We start from the raw sequence: 12,533 nt of genomic DNA, 5'->3' as shown, positions 1-12,533 counted from the left end.
TGGAGGCTGATTCCATATTCCTGTTTGTTTGAAGAGCTATCCTTGATATACAAATGTCTTCTGAAGCAGAAGGTCAAGGCCATGTGTATTACGAATTGAACACTCAGCCCCACTTTTGGTTCTTTGCTCTTTGAATTTTACCTTCCCTCAACTTGCCTGCCAGTATCTGTCAATTGTAAGAATCAATTTAGAAAATCAGTGAGCAGGTGCAAATTCTGAGAATACCTTTAAGTCCCAGGTGAGCTTCCCTAAAGCACAGTGGCACTGCAGCATCCTTGCTGGTACCTAGGAATAGTACTAATTAATTTTCAGTGCCTTTTCCCATCTGAGAATTTTGGTCCGAAAGACTCATTTCTAAAAGATGGCCTGGAGCAGATTTAAGCACAGAGCCCTTTAATTGGCGTGAGTGAGCAACAGTTGGACTTTCTGAATTGAGTTCTTCCATGGTTAACCAGAGCGCATAGAGACAGCACTAATTGCCTCTTAGTTCCCAAAAGGAGAAGAGGAGAGGGGAAAAAAGAAAGCAAAGCAGTGAATGGTCTGATTGAATTAGTCCACAGGCATTGTCTCTTGGATTTGTTTCTTCTTGTGAACCCTACTTTGAAAATAAAATACTTGAATTATAAACAGATAGTATAGCCGTTGGACTACATAACAATTTTTATAATTTGATATAAAGCTTCAAAAATCTGTTTCTGTGGATTATACCTGGTAGTGACAGGGCTTAATATTTGAGCGTGTCAGATTTTCTGAAACCTTCATTTTTTAAAAAAGATTTTATTTATTTATTCATGAGAGACACGCAGAGAGAGGCAGAGACCTAGGCAGAGGGAGAAGCAGGCTCCCTGTGGGGAGCCTGATGTGGGATTCGATCTCAGGACCCTGGGATCACGACCTTAGCCAAAGGCAGATGCTCAACCGCTGAGCTACCCAGGTGCTCCTGAAACCTTCATTTTCTTTTTGAGATAGACTTACGGAATTAGGGCTCTTTTTGATTTAAATACTGAAATATTCTCTTGGTTATTACACATGCATGCACACACAGAAACAAAAGGTGCTGGTAGAGAGCTTTTAATTTCAAATGAGAACTGTCAAATTAGTGAAAGAATAAAGAGTATAGGGTATGTGCTCAATTATAAGATACCACATTTTATATGGAATGACTCATGCTCTTAGGCAGGTAAGCTATATATAAACTCTTTCCATAAATATGTACTATGTGTATGAATCCAAGAGAAATTGTGATGGAAGAGAGAAGTACTAAGAGTGCCTCTGTGTTGTATTCTTGAGGCCACTGTTGTTCCTGGTTACAAGGCAAGCATGGCACCCAGGGGGCTTTTGGGTCACACTCTGTGCCCTTGCACTGCCTTGCTAAAAAGATCCTGGGGAAAGCACTTCAAGTTTCTCTAATAGCTTTCTCAATTTGTCGAAATGAATATGCTAAGATGTGGCAAGAGCCAGACTTTACCAAGTTCTAGGTTAGCAGCACCAGGGCTGACTCCATAAAGCACCACTAGAATCTCTGGAGCCCTGGTGGCAGGTCAGTCACCACTGTGTCCAAAACATCCATTTTCAAAAATGCCCATCGCATGCTTGCACTTCATCTAGTCACTTCCAATTTTGACAACTAGGTTGAAATACTGCAGTTTTAGGCAATAAGACATCCTTTTCATTAATTATAATTTCTCTTTATCTGATGAGGTATTATTGAGGTCCCACGCTTAATTAACTCCTGCTTGCCATAGCAGGAAAGGAGGATGGGGTGGGGGTTGCCGCTGTTTTCTCTGAGTGTCCTCTTATTGATTGGAGTATGCACAGCTGCAAATGGAGGACTCGTCTTTGTCACATGCCTTGACTCAGGTTTTGGCTTTGTTGACACTGTTGTTCAGTGCTCTCTCCTTGTCTGTCTGTCTGCACTGGCCTTTGCCTCCTGTTTAACCTCAGCCATGCAGAATAGTGTGTGGAGTTCAGATTTAAGTAGAGACAAGGCCTGGTTATTTAGTCTCCTTCTCTTTAGATCCATCACTCAATCATTCAAACATTTTTTTTTAAGAAACTAAGGGAAACATCCTGTGATACTTTGTATCAAGTGGTAAGTAGTACCTGAAAATTATCAAGGGGTAGATAAAACTTTTAAAAAGTTATAAAGCTATAATTGCAAGTTACTGAAGAAATAGGCAGGCTTCTGGAGAATCTGGGATAAGATTTGGGCATAGGTGATGAAGCCGTCTTCAGAAATGCACATAACTATCACTTGTCCAGATCTTCTCTCCCCTTCTCATTTGTTTCAGACGTGGTGTCCTCCCTTCTTTCTTTCTTTCTTTTTTTTTGGTGGGGGGGTGTTCTATATGTTGGCAAATCGAATCCTCCCTTCTTTCTGACAACTCCCACCTCCTCCCATTCCCTTCAGGACTCTTTTCTATCTTGTACCTTCTCTTCATAGTTCTTGAAGTTTTCTTTTTCTTCTGGGGCCTTTCTCTTACCTGGAAAACATTCTCTAGCTGCCACTGGACCCCAGCCAATGCCTGTGACCATAACACATCCCAGATCTTATCTGCTTTTAGTCTGCTTTCTGTACTTGCTACTGAGCTGAGAGTGCTCCTTCAGTGGGTGTTGTGGATTGAATTGTGTTCCCTCAAAATAGGCATGTTGAAGTCCTAACCCCCAGTACCTCAGATTGTGACTAGAAATAATCTATATAGAGGTAATCCAGTTAAAATGACACATTCTTCAAAAAAAAAGATTTTATTTATTCATGAGAGAGAGAGGGAGGCAGATGGAGAGGCAGGCTCCCCACAGAGCAGGGAGCCTGATGTGGGTCTCAATCCCAGGACCCTGGGATCATGACCTGAGCTGAAGGCAGATGCTCAACTGAGCCACCCAGGTGCCCTAAAATGATATCTTTAAGGTGGGCCCTAACCCAATGTGATTGCCGTCCACATAAAAAGGGGAAATTTTGGACACAGGCAGACATGTACAGAGGGAAGACCATCTATAGGCCAAGAAACACTGGAGACTACTAGAAGGTTGGAGAGTAACAAGGAACAGATTCTTACTCACAGTTCTCAGAAAGAACCATCCCTGTCAATACCTTGATCTTGGAACTCTAGCTTCTGGAACTGTGAGACAATACATTTCTGTTGTTTAAGCCACCCAGTGTTGGTACTATTGTTATGAGCCCTAACACACTAGTACAATGGGCACAACTATGGCTTCCTAATAATTAAATTCAAAGGCCCTTTCTTATTCTGGTCAACCTCTCTGTACCTTTTAGCCCTATTAGCCACCTCCCTTTTAAAATTCGAGAGACAGCATGGTGAAGTGGCATAAATCAGAGCTCTGGGGTTAGGCCAAGCTGGGTCATTTAATTCAACTTCTCTACATCCATTAAATGGAATTTGTATCTACCTCAAATAGTGGTTGTGAGGATTACATGAGCTAGTGCATGAAAAATACATGTTTTCCAATAAGCACAATATAAATAAAAACTAAATGTAGCTCTGTAGCCAAGCTGGGAAGGACCTAGACACTGAGGAGCTGAGATGACATGTCAAATGGTAAGACCCTGGAAGTGAGCCTCTTGGTGGTGCTTTAGCCAGGGTTGGTATTTGCTCTTCTTCTATGCTCCTACCATTCTCACTGTGCCTAGCAGGCTGGATACTTTAATTTGTGTGTTTCCTTTCTTATTAGATTTTGAGGTCATTGGTAGTGGACATAGCAAATATTTGATGAATGAAGAAAGCACTGAATGGAACAAATCTAACAGAGCATTCTTGGCCAGTCCAAGGGCTACGTGCTCATACTGTTGTGTCCACACTCAGTGTTGAAAGTAGTGAGCTGTATGAGTCTGCATGATAATAGAAGCTGCTGTTAATAAATTGATCGTTTGGATTAAAATGTGTTTTCCTGAAGTTCTTAGCAAGTCTCTTAGCAAGGATTGGATTTTTAAAAATTATTTTTGGTAAATTATTATTGTAGTCAATCTGAGTGATGAAAATGAACTTTCAACATAGTTTTTGAAATTGTGTATGCTAGTGTGTCACTGTCACTTCTGTGAGTTCATCAGATTTGTCCACTTGTGCCACTCAGATGCAGAGATAACATCAAGATTCACCTTTTACTTTTTTTTTAAAAGCAGTTTCTCACTTTAAAAGTGCAGAATGCCAAACCAGAAAGAGCAGTCAATTTATGGGCTTAAATTCTATGACAGTAATCCTAGAAATTATGAATATGAGTGGATTGGAACTTAGTAGTTCCTCTGTCACCTCAAAAAGTAGGCTGACTGTGCACAAGAATGGACTTCTGCAGCCAATACTCATTTTCCTTAATGAACAGTCTGGAGGCTTTTTGTATTCCTTATTACATGAGACTCTGAGATAGGCTTGCATTGATTTCTTGTAATTCAAACATAAGGGTTTCCTTTCACGTCAATCTGAGGGCTCTTTTCTAGTTATTCAGACATCTAAATAGCTTTTCAAACACTTCAGTATTTGCTCATTTTACCCACAGCCCCTCTCCTACCCTCCATTTATTCTAGTCTAGGTACAAATATTTCTCCACTCAAATATGGAAATTAAAAAATCATGGTAGATTTTTCTAGTGCTGTTCATTTCAGGCTTTATTATGGAGCTTAAGAAGCAGTATTTCTACTTCACTAAGAAGGTTTGCATGGCTGGATAAGATAGTAAGCATTATAAAAAAGTAAGCATTAATAAAATATTAATAAGATTTAAAAAGAGGCAATGGTTGTATTACCCCCGCCCTTGAAAATAAAAACCACCCACAACTCTATGGTCTTTGACAAAGCAAGAATGAATATCCAATGGAAAAAGACAGTCTCTTCAACAAATGGTGTTGAAAAAACTGGACAATGTCATACAGAAGAATGAACCTGGATCATTTTCTTATACCATACACAAAAATAAATTCAAAACGGATGAAAGACCTAAATGTGAGTCTGGAAACCATCAAAATCCTAGAAGAGAACAGAGGCGGCAACCTCTTTGACCTTGGCCATAGCAACTTCTTACTAGATAGGTCTCCTGAGGCAAGGGAAACAAAAGCAGAAATGAACTATTGGGACTTCATCAAGATAAAAAGCTTCTGCACGGAGAAGGAAACAATCAACAAAACTAAAAGGCAGTCTACAAAATGGGAGAAGATATTTGCAAATGACATACATATCTGATAAAGGGTTAGTATCCAAAATCTATAAAGAACTTACCAAACTTGACACCCCCCAAAAATAATCTGGTTAAGAAATGGGCAGAAGACATGAATAGATATTTTTCCAAAGAAGACCTCCAGATGGCTTACAGATACGTGAAAATATGCTCAACATCACTCATCATCAGGGAAATGCAAACTAAAATCACAATGAGATACCACTTCACACTGATCAGAATGGTTAAAATTAACAACATAAGAGATAACATGTTGGCGAGGATAAGGAGAAAGGGGAACTCTTGCATTGTTGCTTGTGAGTTAGGGACAAAGGGGGCTAGGCAGGACTAGGTAGGAGGCCAAGGAAGCAGGCTCACAAAAATCCCCAAAATGCTGATGTAGATAAGGAAACCAGAGATAAGGGAACAAACCAGACCACCCTGCCCTAAGGTGTATGTGGGGAGGGTGTCTTGTTATAATAGCTACTTGTAACCAATAAAAAAAAATCATCAGACTCCAAAAGATGTCTAAAAGACATTAAAGATGTTATCCCTAGTCCTTACTCAATGGTGATATCAATAGTTATGTTAAAAGGATTTAGGTTCCCTGATTAGGCTCTCAATAAAAGACTGCCACTACAAGCCCTCAGTGGCACCCCTGTTAGGACCCCTCTCACTCCTGAGAGCTTTCTCTGTATCTTTGCTTAATAAATTTCTATCCCTTTACTCACTGTCCTGTTTCTGCAGGATTCATTCTTTGACTCCGCGAGACAAGAACCAAGCTCTCCTGTATCACTTGGAATGCAAACTGGTACAACCACTCTGGAGAACAGTATGGAGGTTCCTCAGAAAGTTAAAAATAGAACTGCCCTGTGATCCAGCAATTGCACTACTAGGTATTCACCCAAAGGATACAAAATTACAGATTCAAAGGGGTCTGTGTACCCCGATGTTTATAGCAGCAGTATTGATAATAGCCCAACTATGGAGAGAACCCAAATGTCCACCAACTGATGAATGGATGAAGTGGTATATACATACAATGGAATATTATTCAGCCATCAGAAAGGATGAAATCTGTGGGTGCTGGGGTGGTTCAGTTGGTTAAGCATCCAACTCTTAATTTTGGCTCAGGTCAGGTCATGATCTCAGAGTCAGAGCTCTGCATCAGGCTCCATGCTCAGCGGAGAGTCCGCTAGAGATTTTCTCCCTCATTGTGTCCCCTTCCCTCTGCTCACACAATCTCTCTCAAATAAATAAATCTTTAAAAAAAAGAATTAAATGTTGCCATTTGCAATGATGTGAGTGGGGCTAGAATGTATTATACTAAGTGAGATAAGTCAGTGAAAGACAGATTCCATATGATTTCACTCATGTGGAGTTTAAGAAACAAAATAAGGGAACACATGGGAAGGGGAAAAAGAAAACAAGGAGAGAGGGAAACAAGCCATAAGTGACTTTTACGGTAGAGAACAAACAGGGTTGCTGGGAGGGAGGTGGGTGAGGGATGGGCTAGGTGGGGCACGGGCATTAAATAGGGCACTTGTTGTGAGGAGCACTGGGTGTTGTATGTAAGTGATGAATCACAGAACTCTACTCCAGAAACTAATATTGCACTTTATGTTAACTAACAAAATTTACATTAAAAAAAAAAAACCCTGTAAGGTAGGGAGTGGCAGGAAATGAAGCTGAACAATGAGGCATTTTTTTCAAGAAAGAGGAGTAGATTGCTTCCCAGCTCCAGGCCAGATCCTTGGCCTAACTCTGACTTCATTGAGTGCAAGTCCAGTGTACACTACTCTAAAGCTCAGTGTACAGCATACATAATCAATATCCTTTTGTATCATATAACCTAGATCTTCTTTTAAATACCTTGGCATGTATGTTCTCATATTAGTGTTACTTATAACACTGAAAAAATAGGAACAGCTCAAATGTCAAAGAGTACAGAACTAAACTATGATATAGCCATATGATTTTATGTTATATAGCTGATAAAAATCTTTATAAAAAGAAATTGAATGGCATGGGATGATATTCACCATACATTAGTAATTAGGAAAAAAGCAAATCACACAATCATAAGTATGGTAGGAGCCTAGTAAAATATGTACATACATTCACAGAAGTCTGGAATGTAATTTTTCAAATTGTTAACGCTGGCTACCTCTGGGTTGTAGAAATAAAGATGGGTTTTATTTTTGTGCCTTTTAAAATATTTTCTATACTTTTGGTAATGAACAGATATCAACTTCACAATCAGGAAAAGAAAAAGAGAGGATACCACTTCTGGTAAACACTATTATAGTGGGTTGAATGGTAGACCCCTCAAATATATGTCCATGCCCTAACCCCTAGAACCTGCGAACATGTCATTATTTGGAAAAATGTCTTTACAGATATAATTAAATTAAGGATCTGGAGATGAGATTGTTCTGGATTATCCTGGTGGGCTATATATACACACACACACTACCTCTTCCTTATCCATTCATCAGCTGATGGACATTTGGGTTCTCTCTATAGTTTGGCTATTGTTGATGATGTTGCTATAAACATCGGGGTACCCATACCCCTTTGGATCTGTAATTTTGTATCCTTTGGGTAAATACCTAGTAGTGCAATTGCTGGATCATAGGGCAGTTCTATTTTTAACTTTCTGAGGAACCTCCATACTGTTGTCCAGAATGGCGGCACCAGTTTGCATTCCAAGCAACAGTGCAAGAGTTGCCCTTTCTTCTTATCCTCGCCAACATGTGTTGTTTCTTGCGTTGTTAATTTTAGCCATTCTGATCAGTGCGAGGTGGTATTTTATCATGGTTTTGATTTTTAAGGGTTTTGCTTTCTTTTTGTTTTAATTTGTAAGGATTTTATTTATTTTATTTTTTTATTTTTTTTAATTTGTAAGGATTTTATTTTATTTATTTATTTTTTTTTTAATTTGTAAGGATTTTAATGACTGACTAGGGCCTCTGCATTTTCAAAGGAGACCCACTGACTGTCACTACCCTTTAAAATATGTATACAATGGAATATTCCTTAGCCATTAGAAATGACAAATACCCACCATTTGCTTCGAGGTGGATGGAACTGGAGGATATTATGCTGAGTGAAATAAGTCAATCAGAGAAGGACAAACATTATATGGTCTCATTCATTTGGGGAATATAAAAATAGTGAAAGGGAATAAAGGGGAAAGGAGAGAAAATGAGTGAAAATATCAGAGAGGGAGACGGAACATGAGAGACTCCTAACCCTGGGAAACGAACTAGGGGTGGTGGAGGAGGAGGTGGGTGGGGGGTGGGGGTGACTGGGTGATGGGCCCTGAGGGGGGCACTTGATGGGATGAGCACTGGGTGTTATGCTATATGTTGGCAAATTAAACTCCAATAAAAATAAATAAATAATGAAAGAAAGAAAGAAAGAAAGAAAGAAAGAAAGAAAGAAAGAAAGAATAAAATAAAATAAAATAAAATAAAATAAAATAAAATAAAATAAAATATTTGTTTAAAGCGGCTCCCAAATGATATTAGCATACTTGGGATATATTATTATTCTCTTAGTGGAGAAAGAGAAATTCTTTATAGCAGTATGAGGAAAAATATTCCCTGGTGTCACTGAAGACCTCAGATGTAGATAATTTGTAGATATGTTGTTGTTCCTGTTTGCCAAGGAAGTAAAGATAGATCATTAGTGACTTGACTCAGTAGACCATGCAGCTTTATCTCCCATCCCTTGCTAATAATAATCTTTAGGTGCTCTGTGCCTTACCCCCGTATCACACTGCTCCCACTCTGCTCTACCTGAAATGAGGCCCTCCTCCACCATGGTTCTCTTAGCCTAACTCACTCCCCTCCCTTTCTCCTAATTGTTCAGCTTTGGCTCAAGCATCACGTCTAAGAAATCTTTTGTGACCTCAGCTTCTCAGCCTGGGCCAGATACTAGGCCTGGCCTTTTGTGCTCCTTCTCTAGCATGATCTCACCTCTAATTCTGCTCTAAGCACAGTGTGTGGAAGTGATCTCTTTGTGGAGGTGGGACATTTTCACATTCATGTTACCTGATGATACGGTTTCCACAAGACAAAGGAAAGAGAAAATTAAGCAAACTTTCCTGTGAATGGGATATTGTGTATGGCTGAATAATCTCTGCAAAGAAAAAGCTATAATAAACCACTGCCATAAAAATCTTTTATCTTCTGCCCACCAGATCTATACGCAAAATTCCCTAAACAAAACTCTCATTTTCTCTTGTAAAAAAAAAAAAAAAAAAAAAGGAGAAGCTGATGAGAAAAAGTTGAGCAGGGGCTTACATTACATTTCTCCCAAATGTAAGAAAATGCCTGCTTTGAATGATCATAATAAAAAAGGCTCTGTTTGGCTCTTTTCTACTGTACTGTGAGGTACTTGAGCATGGCAACCTCTGGAATCCCTGCACTTAGTGCAGAGTTGGGAGATATCCTTATTTATGGAATAAAAGAGAAAATAGTATCCTCATGGTCCTGTGCTTTTTGTTCAGGAACTGAGGGGAGAAACAGAGCAAACAATTTGGTACCAGATCTGCCATTTGTCTGGATTAGTGTTCCGAAGCCCTTTAGACAAGACCTTCCTATCACCCATCTGAGAAGCACGAAAGCATGACAGGATTTTTAGCAGGTGAGAATGGGGAAAAACAGATTATACTTTCCCTTTTCAGCCTAGAAAAAGTACCAGCAAGGAGCTTTATGCTGGGAGGGCGGTAAGGACACCACACACAGTGGGGGAATCCATTCATAGTCCCTCTGTGGTCAATAAACATGGGAATTTTGCTAAGAGACTAATCAACTTCAGGTCCTGACATCCCTCCAAAATAGGACCCAAGATTTTAGGAATGATTGATAGAAAGTGGTGCACCCAGGCATTTTCAAGCTATACTACTCATGCTAAAACAAGATGGGAGCTGTTTTTCAGTTATTGCTCAGACCCAAGCACACAGTTGTATGAGCTTTCTGGAATGGGATAGAAGAACTATGATTCCCAGTTAAAGGGTCCTCGGGCCAAGCCAAATGGTATCTTGGAACTGAGTCTCAGGAAGTTCTGATCCTGGAAGGTGAAGGTAATTTATAGCTGGCAGGGGATCCCTGGGTGGCTCAGCAGTTTGGCACCTGCCTTCGGCCCAGGGTGTGATCGTGCAGTCCCGGGATCGAGTCCCACGTCAGATTGCCTGCATGGAGACTGCTTCTCCTTCTGCCTGTCTCTGCCTATCTCTCTCTGTGTGTCTCATGAATAAATAAAATCTTAAAAAAATTTATAGCTGGGAAAGAAAGCAGGATAATCAAGAGCCACAAAATTGACCAAAGAGGTCACTACGCTGGAAGGGCATTGTTAGCTAGAAGCCAGATAAGCATAAAGGAGCAGGCAGAGAGAGCAAACTGCAGGCTGCTGAGACAGGTGTCACAGGTCATTCCATAGACATAGCTGCCTTCTGCGTGGCCTGGTATGCTTCACTGGTGAGGGGTATGCTCCTAAAGCTCTAGAATCACAGTCTTTCCTCTCTTCCTGGCCCAGTTAGGTTAGCCCAGGGCTGACAAGCATCAGAAATTGTATGTTTTGGGGTGCTCTGGGATTAGGAGACTCCTGCCAAATGCAGTGCTTAGGTTGAAGGGTTAATTTGAGGATTAATGATATGATATCCTTTGTAAAACATAGAACATCACACACTTGAAGTATTTACTGAGCTGTATGTATTGAGTGCAGGACACTCCAAGTAGAGTAAGGAAAGTATGGAAATGGGTATTACATTCCATGTTCTCAGTAAATATAGTGTCGCAGATAATAAAAGCAGGGAAAGCTATTAGAAAGCATTAGTCACTTTCCAGGTAGAGTGCCAGGTAAAGGAGGGGTGTGACAGGGAATGAAGCTGGAACAATAGGTTGGGGTAAACTCCATTTGCTGGCCAGATTAGCTATTACTCATAATGCTAGTTGGATGATAGTGTATAGAATATCTTGGAAGTGTGGAAGGCAGCTGGCTACTACAGTAGTCTAAGAGAGGAAGTGGGGCTGACTTACTCTGGTGGCAGTAGCAGTAGACTAGAGGAGGCAGGACTTATAGACGTATTGGGAAGCTAAATTACCTTTGACTTGTGATTTTTGCAAATAAGGCCGAGAAGCAACAGATGACAGCACATTTGTAGGCCTGGGTGACTAGATGAGTAGGGTCACTCATAGGAATAGACAAATAAACTGCAGTCATTCATTTGAAAAAGGAGATTTGCCTGGCTTTGAACATGTAAACAGAGATCTCCAAATGGCAGTCAGAAATGTGGAGCAAGACTAGGGTAGATCCCACTGCCGTAGGTTCCCATAGATATGTGTACTTTCCCTGTCTCTACACTTGCTACCTCCCCTTGTAGCTAGATGTGTAACGAGTTTGTGTTAGCTTTGAGTAGAGATGGACTTGGCTTGCTCAACATGTACCTGAGAAATCATAGGTTCACAATATTGTTTTTTTGTTTGTTTGTTTTAAATCAGGGAACTAGCGATTGGGAGAGAGGTCAAGGCCAAGATTGATGGGTTATATTCACAGAAGTGATCCTTCAAGCCACCGAATAGATGAAAGAAATCACTGTGGAAGTATTCTTAGTTGAACTGTCTTCCCAACATTCCTGTGTTAAAGTGATAACATCCAGTGCCTCAGAGTGTGACCTTATTTGGAGATGGGGTCTTTACAGAGGTAGTCAAGTTAAAATGAGGTCAGTAGGAATGGTCCTAACCCAATATGACTGGTGTCCTTATAAAAAGGGGAAATTTGGACATAGAGGCAGACATGTATATGTATTCATCAGGATTAGCTGGGTAATATTACACTAAATAAACCCTAAATTTCAGTGTTTTTTAGCCCATTTCTCAGAAATGCTGATTTCTCACTCATACTGTACCATCATAAGCCAGGGGAGAGGTCTCTGTTTGACTTGGGCTGACAGAAGCTTCCGTAATCTTACTCTGCCTTATGGAACATGATGTCTCTTTCGTTGCTGCTTCAAGGAAAAGGTGCATGAACATTTTACACTGCTCTTCTAAGCGTATGTCCCAAAATGACATGTTGCTTCCATTCACAATTCATTGGCCAGAACTAACCACAGGAGTTTACCTGGCTGCATGGGAGTCAGAAGTAAAGAGGAGAAACGGATATTGGTGAGGATGAGTCAGATTTGCTTGGAAGATGCAGAGAAGAGTAGTTTAGCCTGGGAGGGAACTGAGCATGGGTGTAGGCCAAGGGAAGGGTGCCAGAGGAGGAGGATTTGAAAGGGGAAAGAAGGAGGGTGAGGAAAAGGGAGAATTAATAGGATAAAGTCCTAGAAGAGGGATGGGCACAAAAGCCCCACTTAGGATG

Source organism: Canis lupus, chromosome X (assembly GCF_003254725.2).
Source record: "Canis lupus dingo isolate Sandy chromosome X, ASM325472v2, whole genome shotgun sequence".
Classification (NCBI taxonomy): domain Eukaryota; kingdom Metazoa; phylum Chordata; class Mammalia; order Carnivora; family Canidae; genus Canis; species Canis lupus.
The sequence above is the reverse complement of the archived record's forward strand: the minus strand, read 5'-3'. Positions refer to the sequence as shown.